Genomic DNA, 19102 nt, shown 5'->3' with positions numbered 1-19102 from the left:
CGGCACCACAACCACAGAAGGAGAGTTTACAAAAAACATTTGAGGCACCAAACATTGAGTCCCGGTGCTTAGGACTGCACTTTCCGAGTCAGGGAATTCTCATGGTGGCTAGAATAGTAATAGCTGCCAACAGCTACCACAGCTAGTAATGGATACCATCTAGTCCATTCATTCCTCTTAATCTACTCGGACAGTTCTCAACATTTGCCCAATCTCCCTAAAGGCTTGATGCTACACCACTGAAATCAATAATATTTTGCCATTCACTTCCATGGGAGTAGGACCCAGCTGCTACCACCATTTTCAGGCATTTAACTAACAGTAGTCTGATTTTCAGAGGTGCCGAGAACCAACAGCTCCCACTGACAGCACTTCTGGTACTCCGGCTGTTGGATGTGGATTTAGGAGCCTAACTTCAGGTTTGAAAATGTAGGTAGTAATTGTTAGACGCAATCTAATTTCTAGAGGAGAATGATCCTTAAACATAGACTTTTTTTTTCAGAAAAGGAATGTGGCTTATGCTCAGGAATTGGAGTCAAGAGGTTATCATTATTATTAGTAGTAAGCCTACAACCCCCGTCAAGGATCAGGGATGCATTGTGCCAGGGGCTGTACACATGGGTCACAAAGGACATTACAGTTCGTATGTCAGAGAGGATGCAATCAGAGGACAAAACAGACAAATGAGGCGGGGAAGGGAAGCAGGGCCGGCTCTAACTTTTTTGCTGCCCCAAGCAGCAAAAAAAAGCGCCGCCCCACCAATCCCCCCCCCGCCAAGCGCCGCGCCACTGGAACCCCCCGCCCCGAGCGCCGCGCCCTGCGCCGCCCCCCTGCCGAGGGCCGCGCCGCCGGAACCCCCCCCAAGCGCCGCGCCCCGCGCTGCCCCCCTGCCAAGCACCGCGCCGCCGGAGCACCTCCCCCCGCAGAATGCCGCACCGCCCCCCCGCCACCCCAAGATTGGCCGCCCCTTATCAGGTGCCACCCCAAGCATGTGCTTGGTTGCCTGGTGCCTGGAGCCGGCCCTGAAGGGAAGACATAAATAACAAAATGAACAGTTATGCAGAGATATGGAGATTCATATATTAATAGATTCCAAGGCCAGACAGGGGCATGGGGAGGGATAGCTCAGTAGTTTGAGCATTGACCTGCTAAACCCAGGCTTGTGAGTTCAATCCTTGAGGGGACAATTCAAGCATCTCAGGCAAAAATCTGTCTGGGGGTTGGACTAGATGACCTCCTGAGGTCCCTTCCAACCCTGGTATTCTATGACCACTATGATCTTCTGGTTTGAACTTTTTCTGCAAAATAATTACTAGAGCAGACCTGCTAGAAAAACATCCCATCCTGATTTTAAAAATTGTCAGTGATGGAGAATCCACCACAGCCCTGGGTAAATTGTTCCAATGGTCTAGTACTCTCATTGTTAAAAGTGTGTCTTATTTCCAGTCTGAATTTGGCTAGTTTCAGCTTCAAGTCATTGGATCACGTTATATCTTTCTCTGCTAGTTTGAAGACCCCATTATTAAATATTATTTCCCTATGTAGATGTGACAAAGTGGGGATTTTCTCTTCTTATGTTGTATGTGAGCCTATGTGAGTCTTACTGTTTTGCATGAATGCTGTGTGTGTCTCAGTTTCCCTGTGTATTGCACCAATGTCTAGGTGGTGGGGATAAGGAGGTGTGACTTTTGCGGATACTGCCGGCCTGCACTGATGCTATAGCCACCCCTTTGTAACCTGAAACCCAGGAGGGGGATGCGACCAGGTGACTCTTGGCCCAGGAAGGGAGACAAGGCCAGAGGAGGAGCTACGGGCAGGGCAGGGGCCAGGCAGCTGGAAGTGAGTCAGTCTTGTCTTGCTTGGGGCTGAGGGGAAGGACCAGAGCCCTGGCTCTGGGCTCCCTGCCCCCCAAGATGGACTGATTTCTGTGCTAACAAGTTCGGTCCTGTGCTGTGTTCCTGACGACTAATAAACCTTCTGTTTTACCGGCTGGCTAAGAGTCATGTCTGACTGCAGAGATGGGGTGCAGGGCCCTCTGGCTTCCCCAGGAGCTCCACCCGGGTGGACTAGCTGTGGGAAGTGCACGGTGTAGAAGGGGATGCTGAATGCTCCAAGGTCAGACCCAGGAAGGTCGAAGCTGTGTAAGCTTCTTGCCCTGGCGAGAGTATGATCAGAGAGAGGAGGCATGTTCCTCCAGAGTCCTGACTGACTTCGTATGGAGTAGTTCCAGAGCATTGACCCGGTGACTCTGTGACAGTAGGTTCTTAAAGACCCCAATCAAGTCATCCCTTAATCTTCTCTTGGTTAAAATAAATAGATTAAGCTCCTTGAGTCTGTCACTATAAGGCATGTTTTCCAATCCTTTAATCATTCCCGTGGCTCTTCTCTCAACCTGCTCCAGTTTTTCAATATTCTTCTTTAACTGGGGATGCCAAAACTTGACATTCAAGCAGGAGTTGCACCAGTGCCAAATACAGAGGTAAAATAACCTCGTTACTCCTACTCGAGATTCCCTGTTTATGCATCCCAAAATCACATTTGGCCACAGAGTCACACTGGGAGTTCATGTTCAGCTGATTATCCACCATGACACCCAAATCTTTCTGGTTTCTATTCCTGGCTGTGCCACACTTTCCACTTGTGACCTTAAACGACGTAAGGTAGGATCTGGTTTTCAGAGGTTTCAGCAACCCACAGTTGCCATTGACTTTACATACTCATTTTTAAACTATTTTTGGTTTGGGAGAATTGTGTATACTCACACCCTCTGCAAATCAGGTTCTTACTGCTCCATGCATCAACTTCCCAGCGCAACAGGGAAAATACTACTTAAAGCAGGGGTGGCCAACCTGAGCCTGAGAAGGAGCCAGAATTTACCAATGTACATTGCCAAAGAGCCACAGTAATAGGTCAGCAGCCGCTCATCAGCTCCCCCACCCCACTCCCAGCGCCTCCCACCCACCGGCAGCCCCGCCAATCAGCACCTTCCCATCCCACCCCGCACCTCCCAATCAGCTGTTTCGTGGCGTGCAGGAGGCTCTGGGTGGGTGGGGGAGGAGCGAGGGCACTGCAGGCTCAGGGGAGGGGGCGGGAAGGGGTGAAGTGGGGGCAGGGCCTGTGGCAGAGCCAGGGGTTGAGCAGTGAGCACCCCCCAGCACATTGGAAAGTTGGCACCTGTAGCTCCAGCCCCGGAGTCGGTGCCTATACAAGAAGCCGCATATTAACTTCTGAAGAGCTGCATGCGGCTCCGGAGCCACAGGTTGGCCACCCCTGAATGTAGCAAAGATTCATTCATTCATGTCTGTACAATGCTTGGATAATCTTGCATGGATTGAAATAAAGTGCAAAATATTATTATTTTTAGTAGTGCTCAGTATTTCCATCTGTGGATGAAAGGTGAACTTCAGCCAACTTTTATCATCATCAAATGCCTTATTAACAGCTGCATATATTCTAGCCATCCTGCTTCTCTTGTTCGCCAATTTGGTAATTCTGCCAACAAAACCGTTCGGTCCAGGAAAGGGTTGTGCTACAAACTGTGATGTGCAGTAGAGAATGTTTGCACTGCCATTGGCTATACTGAGGGTGGAGTAAAGGCTTACAGGGCAGGGATAGCTCAATGGTTTGAGCATTGGACTCCTAAACCCAGGGTTGTGAGTTCAATCCTTGAGGGGGCCACTTAAGAATCTGGGGCAAAATCAGTACTTGGTCATGCTAGTGGAGGCAGGGGGCTGGACTTGATGACTTTTCAAGGTCCCTTCTTGTTCTAGGAGATGGGATATCTCCATTAAATTATTTTATTTATTTTATTCACCTGTGCTCTCATTTTGGCCCCTTTCACAAGCACTACATTCGCTTTGACAAAGAAGAGAATCCTGAACCAAGACCTCACATATGAAGGGATCTAAACTTTGTGATTCCAGCTCCTCTCTACAAACGGGAGTGGGGGGCAAACTGTACCTCTCCCCCCAATGTGGTCCTGACATCAGAGCACAAGTAAGCTTCAGAGCCTTCTGACTGTCCTTGAAGATAACAACTACTGTAAGTCAAATATACCTGTCCAACCTGGCTTTTTTGACAAATAAAGAAGATGTTTCTAAATGGCAAGATATAAGCAATGATAAACTGCTTTTTGATTTGTTTGCTCTAAACATTTTATGGGTAGCATGTTGTAAACCAATGGTTCTCAAACTTTTGTACTGGTGACCCCTTTCACGCAGCAAGCCTCTGAGTGCAACCCTCTTTATAAATTAAAAACACTTTTTAATATATTTAACACTATTAATAATGCTGGATGCAAAGCGGGGTTTGAGGTGGACAGCTTGTGACCCACCATATAATACATTTGTGACCCCCTGAGGGGTCCCAACCCCCAGTTTGAGAACCCCTGTTGTAAACACTGTAGCAAGTACTGTGGTTAAAGCATTTTTTACTTATGTTGATGCTGACTTCTTTTTACTAACGCGATTAGTGATTAATATAATCACAACTGAATGCATGGCTTCCATCCTACAGGGTTTACAGTTTTGTTCAACAGCTTCCAGCACTCCCATAATAAAAAGTTTTCCATAGTGCCCCGACAATGCTGAGTGCAACCAGGAGTTCATCTTGTATCCTTGTGTTTAAACAATAAGGGATGTTCCTGAGATATCTCGCTATCTATGAGTCTCCCCAGCTGCTTGGAAACGCCTTACTTTGTGACATAATGTATACCACCTGTCATATATGCCTTTCATATCCCCCCCTCCCCTTGAAGGCTTGCATAAGAATGATTCGTTCCAAGCTTGCCGAAATCAAAGCCCCTGTGCTGATGACACAAAGCATAGGTACAGAATAGTATTAGACAGCATGCTGGCTGGGAACAAAGTGTTCCCCTTTCTCAGGCCAGGTTGACATTTTTACCATGATTTAGGATCTCAGGGTGTAGTTAGAAGGATGGGAGATGAGTGTCCGGGACAGGGTCAAATAGTTGAAGGGGAGATATCTAGGCCAGGGGTCCCTCAGCCTGGATTCTCACTGCAAACAACTCTCATGCACATCCCAATAAGGTCAACAGCCTGCGCTTGATTTACAATGTGCTTTATCAATGTTTGTTCCCATCAGCATAAGGCTTTTCTGTAAGTCTTTGCCTACTAACAAGACTCTGGGCAGATGGGAGAGAGTTCTCTGAGCTCTTGGGCTTCTCTAGCCCTTCCTTTCAGCTTTTCCCCTCCCAATTGGGTCTATCTTCCTGCCTCTCCTTTAACTGTTTCCAAGTGATAAGCTGAGTCACCCCACCAAGTAATCACTTGGGGTATGTCTACACTACCCGCCGGATCGGCGGGCAGCGATCGATCCAGCAGGGATCGATTTATCGTATCTAGTCTAGACGCGATAAATCAACCCCCGAGCGCTCTCCCGTCGACTCTTGTACTCCACCACCGCGAAAGGTGCAGGCAGAGTCGACGGAGGAGCGGCAGCAGTCGACTCACCGCAGTGAAGACACCATGGTGAGTAGGTCTAAGTACGCCGACTTCAGCTACGTTATTCACATAGCTGAAGTTGCATAACTTAGATCGATCCCGCCCCCCCCCCAGTGTAGACCAGGGCTCAGTATTTAAACTATTACCTCATCAACTTACCCCAGGTGGGGATGCTTCCCGAGTGCACAGAGTGGTGAGTCAGCCCTCTGCCACAGGAGGCTGCCCTCGTCATCTGCTAGGTTGGGGGGAAACCCCCGGCATTTGTTTTCCATACATTCTTCATGTTTCCCTCTTGAACTGATTTCTATTTCTATGCCCTTGTTCAGCGGCTTTCAACCTTTTCCATAATGGGACCAGCCTAGGACCTCCCTTCCATCTAATTAGGACTCTCCTCCCATTTAGTAATATGTGAAGGGCAGAGTGACTGACCCCTAACAGCTGTTTGTGACCACTCCAGGGGTCACAATGCCTGATTGAGAACCCAGTGTGTTAGCTCATTCCCAGGTTCTTGCACTTGATGCAGGAATTTCTGGATGAGGTTCTGTTCTGAGTTATGCAGGTGGTCAGACTAGCTGATCAAAATGGTCCTTTTGGGCTTTAAACTGTATATATCTGTTTGTCTATCTATCTAATTTAACTACCTACCCAGTTTTGCCGTGTCTCACCATCTCTTGTGTTTTTCTTAAAGCTCCAGCTCCTGGAGTCATGTGATTATTTGACCATCTCAGTTTCCCTTTTTAAACAAGATAAGCTTCTAGTCCTTGTGTTTACAGAGCAAAGCTTGAAAACCTAAAGGTTAAAAATGAAAGGCAAATTAAAAGAACCTAAAATTTATTATATTTAATCTGTCTGTAAGCCAGTCTCATGATTTTCTGGGTCCTGACTCATGATTAATAAACACTTGGGGTTAATACTCCTGTTTACATCATTGTCTTTTAGGATTTTGCACCCTGCTCATCATTGTAGTTTCCGGACATGTACAGCTGGATCTGGGGGAAACTTACTTAACAGTAAGGTGATCAAATTTAAGCCCCTAAAAATGCTTTTTGTAAATCAAAAAGCAGATGTATCAAACATCTTTCACTGATGAGGTAAGTGATTTTGTTTCATTATGTTTTTTTTTTATATTTGAGAATACAGTGAATTGTTGTAGTAACACTGCAAAAAGACAGCAATAAATATTGACTGTAATTTCAGAGTTGGTTTGTGCAGCTCTCTTAAAGGAAGAAGAAATTGGCTTACTCTAAAAGCATTGCCCATGATCCCCCTCCTTATCAATTAGATATTTGTTTTGCACAGTGTTGCCCAAGTAACTAAAGAGTTAATCGTTTTACAGTGTGAACCGACTTTTCTAATGTGCTTATGCTCCTTTTGTTCTTGCCTGACTTGTGCCAGTAGGGTGACCAAATGTCCTATTCTTTGTGTTTTTCCTGCCACAGGGCTAGGAGGCTAGGGGAGATTGAAGAATCACAACACACCCATTTGGGTTGCCTTAACAAAGTTGTGAAATTGTATTCAACAAAATATTTTTCTAAGGAGTGCTATAAATCAAAAGAGAAGTCTAACCAGCTTTCAGAAACCATCATACTTTTCCGGCAGCTTCCAGTATGGACTTTGTTTCCAGGTTAATTAAGTGAATGCAGGTGCAGAGTAGAACATTAATTGTAACAATGTTCCCTCTTGTCCTCTCGGATACTTTTAGTCAATAAGAATGCAGCAATTTACATGGATTGCAATTTATACCATGTGCATTCAGCCCCATATTTTCCATGCGCAATACCCAATGCACATGGGTACCAGAGTTTGTCAATGTGCATCGATAACTGCACCCTATTCCCCATTTTACATACTTTCCTTGGGCATTTCACTGGCACATAGGGTGACCAGACGGCAAGTGTGAAAAATAGGGACAGGGGGTGGGGGGTAATAGAAGCCTATATAAGAAAAAGACCCAAAAATCGGGACTGTCCCTATAAAATCAGGACATGGGAACTTTATGGATCTTAATGGAAACAACCTTCTGCTCCAAAAATGCAGAGCCCTTTTACTTAAGCTAAAGGAGAATTCCCTTTACCTGCAGACATATTACAACCTATATTTTGTGTCATAGAACCATAGGGCTGGAAGAGACCTCAATGGGTCATCAGTGCATCCCCACACTGAGGCAGGATTATGGATGTCATGATACACACACATATGTACATAAACACACAAACGTAGGGTTGACATTTCATCTGGAAGAAGGAAATGGCACATACACCCTAGCCATAGATTTTATAACTTCTTATCAGGCAAACCTCCCCCTCAAGCTTCTCAGATCTCCAGTGGTTCAAATCCAAAGATCAGACCCAAACAGTAATAATTGTAGGGCTGCATCGCTTGCACAGTCACCAGAAGGAAACAGGATGAGAGCTCCGCAAATAAATAAAACGGGGATGAAAATCTCATGGGGTTTTTTTTAAATGTTTTTCCTATTTTCCCCCAATATTTTAAATGGGAAAAAAATGAAATTTCAACTTTTGTAAAATCAAAATTTGAAAATTTCCATGCCACTCCACAGTTGGCTGAAAAATGAGGACATTTAATTTCATAAAATCTTCACTGAAATGAAGCAACAATGAAGAGGTTAGGAGGAGTCAATTGTGACTAAAGAGAAACCAGAACGGTGAATGAAATAATCAAGTGGCCTTATCATCATAAATGAGATTGTTTTGAAGCATATCAGCTGAGACGTTACTGCAGTGAGGACAATCTAATAATCCGTTGTGGTTGTGTTGTGAGTGGCCACTTCTATATTTACTTGTATGATCAATGGGTCAGATTGAGTTCTCAGACCCAGTTGTGTAAATCCATAACTCCATTGACTACAGCAGAGTTACTCTGGGTTTACAGTGGGGGTAAATAAGAACAGAACTGGTGGATGATCTATGCAGCTGAGAGTGTGGGAGGATAAAGAAAAGAAATAAGAACAAAACTTTGATCTATATTTCCCCCCCCCCCCAAAAAAGTGTTAATTGAACCTTAAAACCACTCTACCTTGTCCTTCACACAACTGAGGGAAAGTGAGCCAGTAATATCTTAGCACTTGCTTTCCCTCAGAAAGATTCCCATAATAGAGCCAGTTTGCAGTCATTAGCTTGATGACTTTGGTGTTCTACATGGCAAATGTTAAGGCTGTTCAGGAATTTTTAAGGGATATTTTCTCAACTCCTCAGAGAGCAAGTTTCCTGAGCATTGAATCCTAGTGCTGTTGTTACCTTTTATGGCCCAGGTCCAGAGAGTACAGCTAAGTACAAGAGAACAGAGCAATCAGTCCTCCTGAGGACCACAACCCCCAGAGTGTCTGGCCTTTAGCAGCCCCTTGTCCTTACAAGCCTAGTTTTCTTTGTTACAGGGCAGCACCAGTCTGACTCGCTATAAGACCAATAGGCAGTGCTTAAAGTTGGCTGGGGTGGGAGTCACAACGGGTCACAGACCTGACAAAAAATAATCAAGCCAGTCACTGAGGGGCACTCTTTAAGCACCGTTTTACCAAAGCTGCTGCTCGTAGATTATGCTTGACCTCTTCTCCTCCCCTCCCCCCCCACCTTTTTCAGACCACTTTAAGCACTGGCAAGAGCGCTTGTGTGTGTGTGTGTGTGTGTGTGGTGGGGATGTGTATTTAAAGGCTCTGATTAAAGCTTTACTTTGTGATTAAGTCGTTTTCTAGGTTCAGGGCAAGTGCAATATATTTACATTGGTAAACAACGTGAGCCTTGGCAACTTGGCTGAAAGCTGAGCCTAGACAAATTGAGACTGGAAATAAGGTACACATTTTTCACACTGAGGGTTAATAACCATCAGAACAATTTACCAAAGGTGGTGGTAGATTCTCCATCACTCGCAATTTTTAAATCATGACTGGATTATTTAAAAAAAAAAAAATCTGCTGTTGTTGAAAGAGGAATTATTTTGGGACGTTCTATGGCCTGTGTTGTACAGGTGATCAGACTAGATGAACACAAGGGTCACTTCTGACCTTGGAATCTCTGAATTTGTGTGGGAGAGCAGCAACAAAGGCAGGATCTGTTAAGTCTGAAAATGTGAGTGATAGTCACATTGTACAGCCAGCATAAGACCTAGAGACCACTTCATGCCTCCTAAAATCCTATACTCAGGCATTAAAATTTGATTTAATTCCAACCAATGGGACGTGTGATATGGAGTGCTGTCCACTGGGAACAGGATTAAGGCCACAAATATATTTCACACAGGCCACCAGACAGCAGTCAGGTGATAGTGACTTGGGGTTCTAAGAGGTTAAAGGCACAAGCGACTGTTACAAATTTCCTGAGCCATTGGTCACCACTGAAACAAAATACCTAAGCCTAAACCTTTCCATGTATACGTTCGACGTATGTTTCTATAAAATATAAAGAGGCACATTATCATTCCTGCTAATTTATTTTTCTTCCATAGACTTTTTAAAAAGGAATAGACAGTGGTTCAACTAAATTGCTCTGTGTTTTCTCTTCCAAACATAAAGACCCATATTCAGTTGCATTTCTGCTGCATTTCACTGCAACTTCTTTGCTACAGCAAGCGGAGAAGGCAGCACTCTTTCAAGTATCGGCATTCCATTCGAACCCTGCCATTCTATCAGGTACATGCCATGCTGTGTATATGGCCTACTGAGCAATAATGAAGCACTCAGAGTAGCAACTCAGTATATTCTAGTAAAGCAGAGCTGCCACCCACCAAATCATATGCTGGAGAGGATTGTGAAGTCAAGTCACAGCTCTGCCTTTGCCAGTGGGTGTTGCTAAATAGCAGCCCTGAGCAAATTAAAAAAAAAAAAAAACGGCTGAAGAGCCTGACTATTAAAAACAACTATGTAGAACATTTTTTTTTTTTTTTGGCCCTGAGTCTTGGTTTGAATCCTGCCTTTGGTCAAACAATGGCAGTGAGATCAGAGTCAAATGTAAGATACTCATTAATTACTGCCTAGTATACAGCTAGTTGTAGGCCCGGATGGGATGGGAAACAAGTCTCTCTGAAACGTCCAGCACAGAGTCCCTGGTGGTGGTGGCATTTTTCTTTAGAAGCTTCCTACGCCATTCGCCCTCACACAGTAGGAGAACACCAGCCAGGAGACTCACTCAACACAGCCTTGTGTTTATAGAAACAACCCGCTCCCCTGTGACTGTTTCGTCGTGTGGAGCGTAACTTTCCCAAGAACACCTCACAGGGCTAATTTTAAATACACAAAAGCTTTAGAAAGCTCGGGTGGGGGAAATTTGTTGCAGAAGGAAAGAGATGGCAGAAATAGACTCCTTCCTTTTTTCCTTTCTCTTGTTTGAGATAAGGAAACATCACACGCTAAAAGCAATTTAAAATCAACATGAAAGGTGGATAAATATAGTCATGAGCGTTCCATTGGGTGCAGAGTGCTACAGCGGTGCTGGGGCGATAGAGAGTCAGGGCGAATATTTGGCCATGGCAGTTTTTAAGAAAAGCCACAAAGTGGTCATGGTGGAAAGAGTAAAAGCCAAGGCAATGCAGTAAATAAGCAACACTTATATAGGACCAGGTTGTGAAGCCCCTACTCAGTGGAGGAAGGATGGCCCAACAGTTAGGGTATTAGACTAGGACTTAGAATCATAGAATCATAGAAGATTAGGGTTGTAAGAGACCTCAGGAGGTCATCTAGTCCAATCTCCTGCTCAAAGCAGGACCAACACTTGGACTTAGAGAGCTTGGGTTCGTGTTCCTGCTCTACTGCAGACTTCCTGTGGGACCTTGAACGAGTGACTTACCCCCTCTGTGCCTAAGCTTCCCATCTGTAAAATGGGGATAACAGCACTGCCCCAACCCACAGGGGTGCTACAAGGGTAAATACGTTAAGGATTGTGAGGTGCCCAGGTAATGGGGGGCAGAGAAGTATCTACGAGAGAGAGAGAATCTGATGAGCCGTTACTCAGGTGAATAGTCCCATTGGTGTCAATAGGTTAGTTATGTGAATGTGGTCTGTAGTCCCTTTTACTTTCAAAACACTTGATAATCATTGGCTGTCTTACCCTCACAGCACCCCAAGAAGTCAGTCAGTGGGATCAGAGGGAAGGTTCTTTCATGGATGAGTAACTGGTTAAAAGATAGGAAACAGGGATAGGAATAAATGGTCAGTTCTCAGAACAGAGAGCGGTAAATAGTGGTGTTCCCCTAGGGGTCTACTGGGAACAACATATTCATATTCTGTACTGTTCAACATATTCATAAATGATCTGGGGAAAGGGGTAAACAGTGAGGTGCCAAAATCGCAGCTGATACAAAACTACTCAAGATAGTTACGTCCAAAGCAGACTGTGAAGAGTTACAAAGGAATCTCACAAAACTGGGTGACTGGATAACAAAATGGCAGATGAAATTCAATGTTGATAAATGCAAAGTAATGAACATTGGAAAACATAATCCCAACTATACATATAAAATGATAAGTACTTATCTGGCCCCCATTACCTGAGCACCTAAGATAAAATTAGCTGTTACCACTCAAGAAAAAGGTCTTGGAGTCACTGTGGATAGTTCTCTGAAATCATCCACTCAATGTGCAGCGACAGTCAAAAAGCAAACAGAATGTTGGGAATCATTAAGAAAGGGATAGATAATAAGTCAGAAAATATCATATTGTCTTTATAGAAATCCATAGTACATCCACATCTTGAATACTGCGTGCAGATGTGGTCGCCCAATCTCAAAAATATATATTGGAATTGGAAAAGGTACAGAAAAGGGCAACAAAAATTATTAGGGGTATGGAATGGAGAGGATGAGGAGAGGATTAATAAAACTGGGATTTTTCAGCTTGGAAAAGAGACAACTAAGGGGGGATATGATAGAGGGCTATAAAATCATGACTGGTGTGGAGAAACTAAATAAGGAAGTGTTATTTACTCTTTCTCAAAACACAAGAACTAGGGGTCACCAAATGACATTAATAGGCAGCAGGTTTAAAACCCAACAAAAGGAAGGGTATTTCTTCACACAACACACAGTCAACCTGTGGAACTCTTTGCCAGAGGAAGTTGTGAAGGCCAAGACTATAACAGGGTTCAAAAAAGAACTAGATAAATTCATGGAGGATAGGTCCATCAATGGCTATTAGCCAGGATGGGCAGGGATGATCTCCCTAGTCTCTGTTTGCCAGAAGCTGGGAATGGGCGACAGGGGATGGATCACTTAATGATTACCTGTTCTGTTCATTCCCTCTGGGGCACCTGGCATTGGCCACCATCAGAAGACAGGATACTGGGCTAGATGGACCTTTGGTCTGACCCAGTATGGCCATTCTTATGTTCATGTTATTATCCCCTTTTTACAGAGGGGGAAACTGTGACACAGAAAGGTTAAAGCGTGGGGTTCTGTTATAAAGAGATAATGCATATAAACGGCATAGGAGGGTCCCTCATTGTTTCACTCTCAATGATACCCAGGTCAAATAGGCTCTGTTTTCATCTCATTGCCAGCCCTTTAAATGTGATGGCCACCCTCTTGGCCAACACACTGAGAATTCAACCAGGGGCCCCCTGAGCTATGAGCACGAGCTGCTACAGCTTGAGCAAAAGAACCGAGTGTCCTTAGCCGGGACTCTAACAGACATATACCCTCTATAGATTGGGCCCATCGGGGGACATGTAACACAGACTGTCCCGTGGGTTACACAAAATCAGCCTGGACCTGGACAGTCAAGTGGATGTCTTCCCATCCATCTCGAGCATCATCACTAGTATTACAGGTTACGCAAGCCAAGTTAGACCATCATTACATGTGTGCAACGCCATTGTTTTCCAGTTATGTCCTCTCTGCAACCCTGTAATCATCAGTGGGTTTGCACAGGTGACATTAATTGCAACTTAGTAAATAGTTGTGTTGATGGTGCACCCAGAAGGAATAGAATCCAGTTTGCTATTCCATAGCAGTGTTGCCTCCTGCAGAGCTAAGAGCAGTGCAAAGCAGCGCACACACATTGTATCACTAAAGTCAGGAGATACAACTTTGAAACAACAAAAATAACTACTTGTTGAATAAAAAGATCTCATTTTTTTACATCCTTCTTCTTCTTTCATCCTGGAGCATCTTTGCAGACATGGTCAACAATATAGTGTTGCCATTCATTCCTGTCCATACCTTGTTCCTCCGTTAAGCCCAGCCTAGTCATGTCCCTACGTACAATGTCCTGCCATCCAGTCAGTGGTTGGCCTCTAGGTTGGACTAACCTTGGTTGTGTTTGCATTATTTTCTTTGGCATTCTATCATCCATTTGTCTTCTGCAGTGTCCCCACCATTGCAATCTCTTCAACTGCGGCCAATCCCACACCTTGATCTCACATCCTGCTCCTTCTGTCGTCTATATTTGTCTTAAAAATCATTCCACTTTGCACCCACTGTCCTTCAAAGAACATTCACCTCTACTGGCTCCAACCTTCTGATTAGTTTGGAAGAGAGGAGATTAAGGGGGAGACATGATAACAGTCATCAAATATTTTAAAGGCTGTCATTAAAAAGAATGGAGAAAAATAGTCCTTTCTTGCCACAGAGGGCAGGACAAGAGACAATGGGTTCAAACTACAGCATAGCTGATTTAGATTAAATTTCAGGAAAAAAATTCCTCACTGTAAGAACAGTAGCACAATGGAGCAGACTGCTTAGGGAAGTCGTGGAATCTCCTTCACTGGAGGTTTTCAAAAAGAGGCTGGATAGCCATCTGTTTTGGATGATGTAGACTCAACAAATGCTGCATCTTGGCGGGGGATTAGACTAAACGACCCTTTGTGCCCCTTCTCACCCTATGATCGTATGTCTGTTTTGTTGAGTGCAGCTGCTTCCAGACCACAGAGTAATACTGTTAGTACATTGGTTTTACATATTTTAACTTTGGTACCAAACATCATGTTTTCATCAGTCCATAATTTCAACAACTTCAGTGCAGCACTTGAGGCTAAGTCATTTTAACATCATCACTACTCAGAGATGAACTTTCAGGCCAAAATCCTCACGTGTGGTTGAATAAATGTATGCGCTTTGACACCTACTCAAATGGTCTGATTGTCAGTGAGTAAGATGGGGTGGTCATGCCCAATGGTTAGAGCAGGAGTCAGCACCCAGGGTCAGAGCTGGTGTCAGAGGCTGGACGCCAAAGCCAGAAATCAGAGCTGAGGGTCACAGACAATTTACCTGGAGTGAGGCAAGGCAGCCACGAAGGAATGTTTTGAGCAGCTGCTGCACTGTTGCTGCCACTGGGTTTAAGAGCCAGTCTGCTGACTCTGATGACTAATCAGAGGCCGTAGCCAGTCAGGCAACCTACTACAGGCGCTTGTTAGGTTGCCTGGAGACTGGCTCTGCTGCAGATCCTGCCTCCTGACATTGATCTTCCTAGGTGCTGAGCGCCTACATCTCCCACTGAGAGAACGCTTATGGGGGCAGAGCTCCACACCCAGAGACACAGGACTGGGCTGAACCCCAGGATGAAGGAAGGTTGTCCTTGGCTTTAGGCTCAGACTCTGGTGAACTTGCCTTTAGGCTCAGACTCTGGTGATCTGGATTCAGTCCTTGTCTTTGCCACAGACTCCCTGTGTGACCTTGGTTAATCACTTAATCTTCCCCAACCGGTCTTTGGTTCTGTTCATCCCAGAATAGCCACTGGGATGATCATGGGCTAAGCTCAAGAGCTTTACCCGATACTTAGTGGGAACTACCAACTGTCTTTGAGGATGCCAGTCTTCCTGGTGTCCACCAGAAAGAGTCTCCTTGTAAAAAAGTCCTTGTTCTACAACAAATGGGGATTAGTTAGAAGAGCTGAGAGGCGGTGGGGTGCTCCGTGCCGCTCCCCAAGCTTTCTGAAGGCTGTCGTCTGCTTCCTGCTTGGCCTGGAACTGTTCCCTTGATGCTGGAGACATCAGTTCCTCCTTGGACTGTGGAGTTGGGCTTGGTCCCTCTGGAAGCGATGCAGGTGCTGGGGCTGTTTCCGTTGACTGTGAACCGCTGGTGTACTATGTGGTATTTCAGGCTCTGGCTGAGCCTCTTGGGTAGGGTTATCTGCTGTTTCTGCCAGTTCAGGCTCGCTGGTGCCCTCTGGTGTTGGAGTTGTAGACAGGTTTGCAAACGCTGTACTCAGTGCTGGCAATGGTTCTGGCGCTGGTTGTGTTGCCAGTTCCGGTTCTGGGACTGGCTTTGGCTGGGTATCTGGGATTGGATCCACTACGGCTGTTGCAGTCGTTGGCAGGGGATCCGGTTCCACCACCTCTGTCTGGGTCTCTGGTAACACAGACGGGGCCCTGGTGGACGGCTCAGGAACAGGGATGGGTGTGAAAGCTTGCTTAGCTCCTGGCTGCGGGTGACCATTCCCACCCTCTTGGCTAGCTTCACATGGTTGGCCAAGTCTTCCCCCAGCAGCATGGGGATGGGATAATTGTCATAGACTGCAAAAGTCCACATTCCTGACCAGCCCTTGTACTGGACATGCAACTTGGCTGTAGGCAGGGTTACAGAGTGTGACCTGAAGGGTTGAATTGTCACCAGAGCCTCCAGGTTGATGAGTTTGGGGTCCACTAGGGATTGGTGGATAGTTGACACTTGTGCCCCAGTGTCCCTCCACGCGATAACCTTCTTTCCGCCCACTCTCAAGGTTTCCCTTCGCTCCGAAGGTATGAGAGAGGCATCTGGGCCTGGGGATCTTTGGTGTGATTGTGGGGTAATGAACTGTAATCGGTTGGGTTTCTTGGGGCAGTGGGCCTTTATATGTCCCAGTTCATTACATTTAAAACATCGCCCTGCTAAGGTATCACCGGGGCGATGTTGGTTGTTGGAGACTGGTGTGGTGGGGTGAGAAGATGTCTGGGGTTTCCCTTGGGATGTAGGTGGGGCCTTGGGTTGTCCCCGGTGGTAAGGTTTTGTTTCGGCTTGCCCCTTCTGATATTCGCTCCAACTGCTACTAGTTTTTTTCTTTTCTGCCACCTCCACCCATTTGGCTCCAATCTCCCCCGCCTCAGTTACAGTTTTGGGCTTCCCATCTAGGATGTACCTTTCTATTTCCTCAGGAACACCCTCTAAAAACTGCTCCATTTGCGTTAGGAAGGGCAACTCTTTTGTAGATTTAATATTTGCTCCTGATATCCAGGCATCCCAATTTTTCCCAATGTGGTAGGCATGTCGGGTAAATGACACATCTGGTTTCCACCGTAGGGCTCTGAACCGCCGACAGGCATGCTCGGGTGTTAGCCCCATTCTGATTCTGGCCTTGTTTTTAAAAAGTTCATAACTGTTCATGTGTTCCTTAGGCATTTCAGCCGCCACCTCTGCTAAGGATCCACTGAGCTGCGGCCTCAGCTCTACCATGTACTGGTCTGTAGTGATGCTGTACCCAAAGCACGCCCTTTCAAAATTTTCTAAGAAGGCCTCAGTATCATCGCCTGCCTTGTAGGTGGGGAATTTTCTGGGATGGGAAGCGGTACCTGGAGAGGGGTTGCTAGGGTTGGCTGGATTATTCTGCCTAGCCCTTGCTAATTCCAGTTCATGCTTCCTTTCTCTTTCTCTCTCCTCCATCTCTTTTTCTCTTTGCTCCATAGCTCTCTCAGCAGCTTCTTTCTCGAGTTTTTTTAATTGGAGCAGTCTCTGATGTTTCTTTTCATTTTCTTCTGCTTCTAGTCTGGCCAGTTCTAGTTTGTTAGCTGCTTCACTGGTAGTCATTTTCCTGTTTTCTTGTGCTTTGGCTGGGTATCTGGGAACTCTGCAGTTCACTGAAACTGGGATGCACTCAGCTCAGGGCTGCTTAGGTAACAGAGACTTTCTAACTAGCTATCCCCGAGAGGTAGAAAGAAAAAAAAAAACAATTCAGCTTGTAAATTCCTTTTGCCAGCTGTTTGCTCACTGCTTGAACCCTTCTCTTAACAAAGACCCTTGTTAAAAAAACTTAACACCTCTGCATTCAGGCAAGGATAGATAAGATATGCATCTACCTTCAGCTTTGCTTTCCAAGCAGCTAGAAAGGAGAAAAAAAATCTTACTGGCTTTTGGTTTAAAATGATCCCACCACTCTGCCACCATGTCAGGGCTCCTTCCCCACTCTGAACTTTAGGGTACAGATGTGGGGGCCTCCATGAAAACTTCTAAGCTTAACTACCAGCTTAGATCTTGTCCGCTGCCACCACTCCCAATATGCTAATTACCTTCCCTGGATAGCCTTGAGAGACTCTTCACCAATTCCCTGGTGAATACAGATCCAAACCCCTTGGATCTTAAAACAAGGAGAAATTAACCATCCCCCCTCCTCTCTCCCACCAACTCCTGGTGGATCAAGATCCAACCCCTTTGGATCTAAAAAACAGGGAAAATCAATCAGGTTCTTAAAAAGAAGGCTTTTAATTAAAGAAAAAGGTAAAAATCATCTCTGTAAAATCAGGATGGAAAATAACTTTACAGGGTAATCAAACTTAAAGAGCCCAGAGGACCCCCCTCTAGCCTTAGGTTCAAAGTTACAGCAAACAGAGGTAAACACCCTAGCAAAAGATACATTTACAAGTTGAGAAAACAAAGATAAAACTAACACGCCTTGCCTGACTGTACTTACAAGTTTGAAATATGAGAGACTTGTTCAGAAAGATTTGGAGAGCCTGGATTGCTGTCTGGTCCCTCTTAGTCCTAAGAGCGAACTCCCACCAAAACAAAAAGCACCAACAAAAGCCTTCCCCCCACCAAGATTTAAAAGTATCTTGTCCCCTTATTGGTCCTTTGGGTCAGATGCCAGCCAGGTTACCTGAGCTTCTTAATCCTTTACAGGTAAAAGGATTTTGGAGTTTCTGGCCAGGAGGGATTTTATAGTATTGTACACAGGAGGGCTGTTGCCCTTCCCTTTATAGTTATGACACCCTTCCTTACTGCCTTTATGTTTTGTCCCTACTGAAACATTTCAGCTTCATACACTCCCATAGTGGTCAAGTTAATAGCTCAGTTATTTTCCTCCAGCAGAGAAAATGAATACAATAAGTTAGTCCAATGCTTGAAAAGGAAAATGCCTTTAGTGGCCCTGACTCTCCTGGTACAATATTAGAAGTGAAATTATATGCAGTGTTTTGATTGGCTGCAGTGCATTGCATGAGCGTGTGTGAAACATACGATTGTGACAGCAGCATCAGTCAAACCCTGCTGGCTCACAGCTCAGGGAAAGAAATGTTGGTGCCCCATGGACAAAGGAGAGATTTTCATAACTGAATTCCTATTTCCTGATTTTTTAAAAAATGTAACTGCTCATCAGAGTTAATCATGTCTGTGCCACACACAATCTCCAGGAATAATAATTGTGCAGCTATTCTGAATGGGATGAGATGCATCTTCGAGGTACAAGAAGGACAAACAGGTGGTCACAGAAAGTTATTTTGTTTAACATGAGTTCACGAGGTCTCGGTATACACTTTACTGAGAAGAACCTAAAAAACCTTAATCCTGCTGCCATTGAAGTTAAAGGGACTTTTGCTCCCAACATAATTGGAAGCAGGATGCAGCCCAGAATATATTAATTAAAATACATTTTTATTCAAAAAAGGGCCATTAACAACCCTCTCACATGTGTATGGTGAGTGGAACTGGAGAAAGAGGTTCAAGTTTCAGGA

General features: G+C 45.1%; 1 long non-coding RNA gene across 1 annotated transcript in view; it reads left to right on the top strand.

The window, feature by feature from the left end:
* Positions 1 to 19102, top strand: part of LOC128830822 (uncharacterized) — a 35925-nt gene that overhangs the window by 15324 nt on the left and 1499 nt on the right. The window contains exons 2-3 of the long non-coding RNA XR_008443695.1: positions 3924 to 4041; positions 6402 to 6553. This is a non-coding gene — a long non-coding RNA (uncharacterized LOC128830822). The remainder of the gene's footprint in view (positions 1 to 3923; positions 4042 to 6401; positions 6554 to 19102) is intronic.

Source organism: Malaclemys terrapin, chromosome 2 (genome assembly GCF_027887155.1).
Source record: "Malaclemys terrapin pileata isolate rMalTer1 chromosome 2, rMalTer1.hap1, whole genome shotgun sequence".
NCBI lineage: Eukaryota > Metazoa > Chordata > Testudines > Emydidae > Malaclemys > Malaclemys terrapin.
Note: the sequence above shows the minus strand (reverse complement) of the source record. Positions and strands in the feature narration are given on the sequence as shown.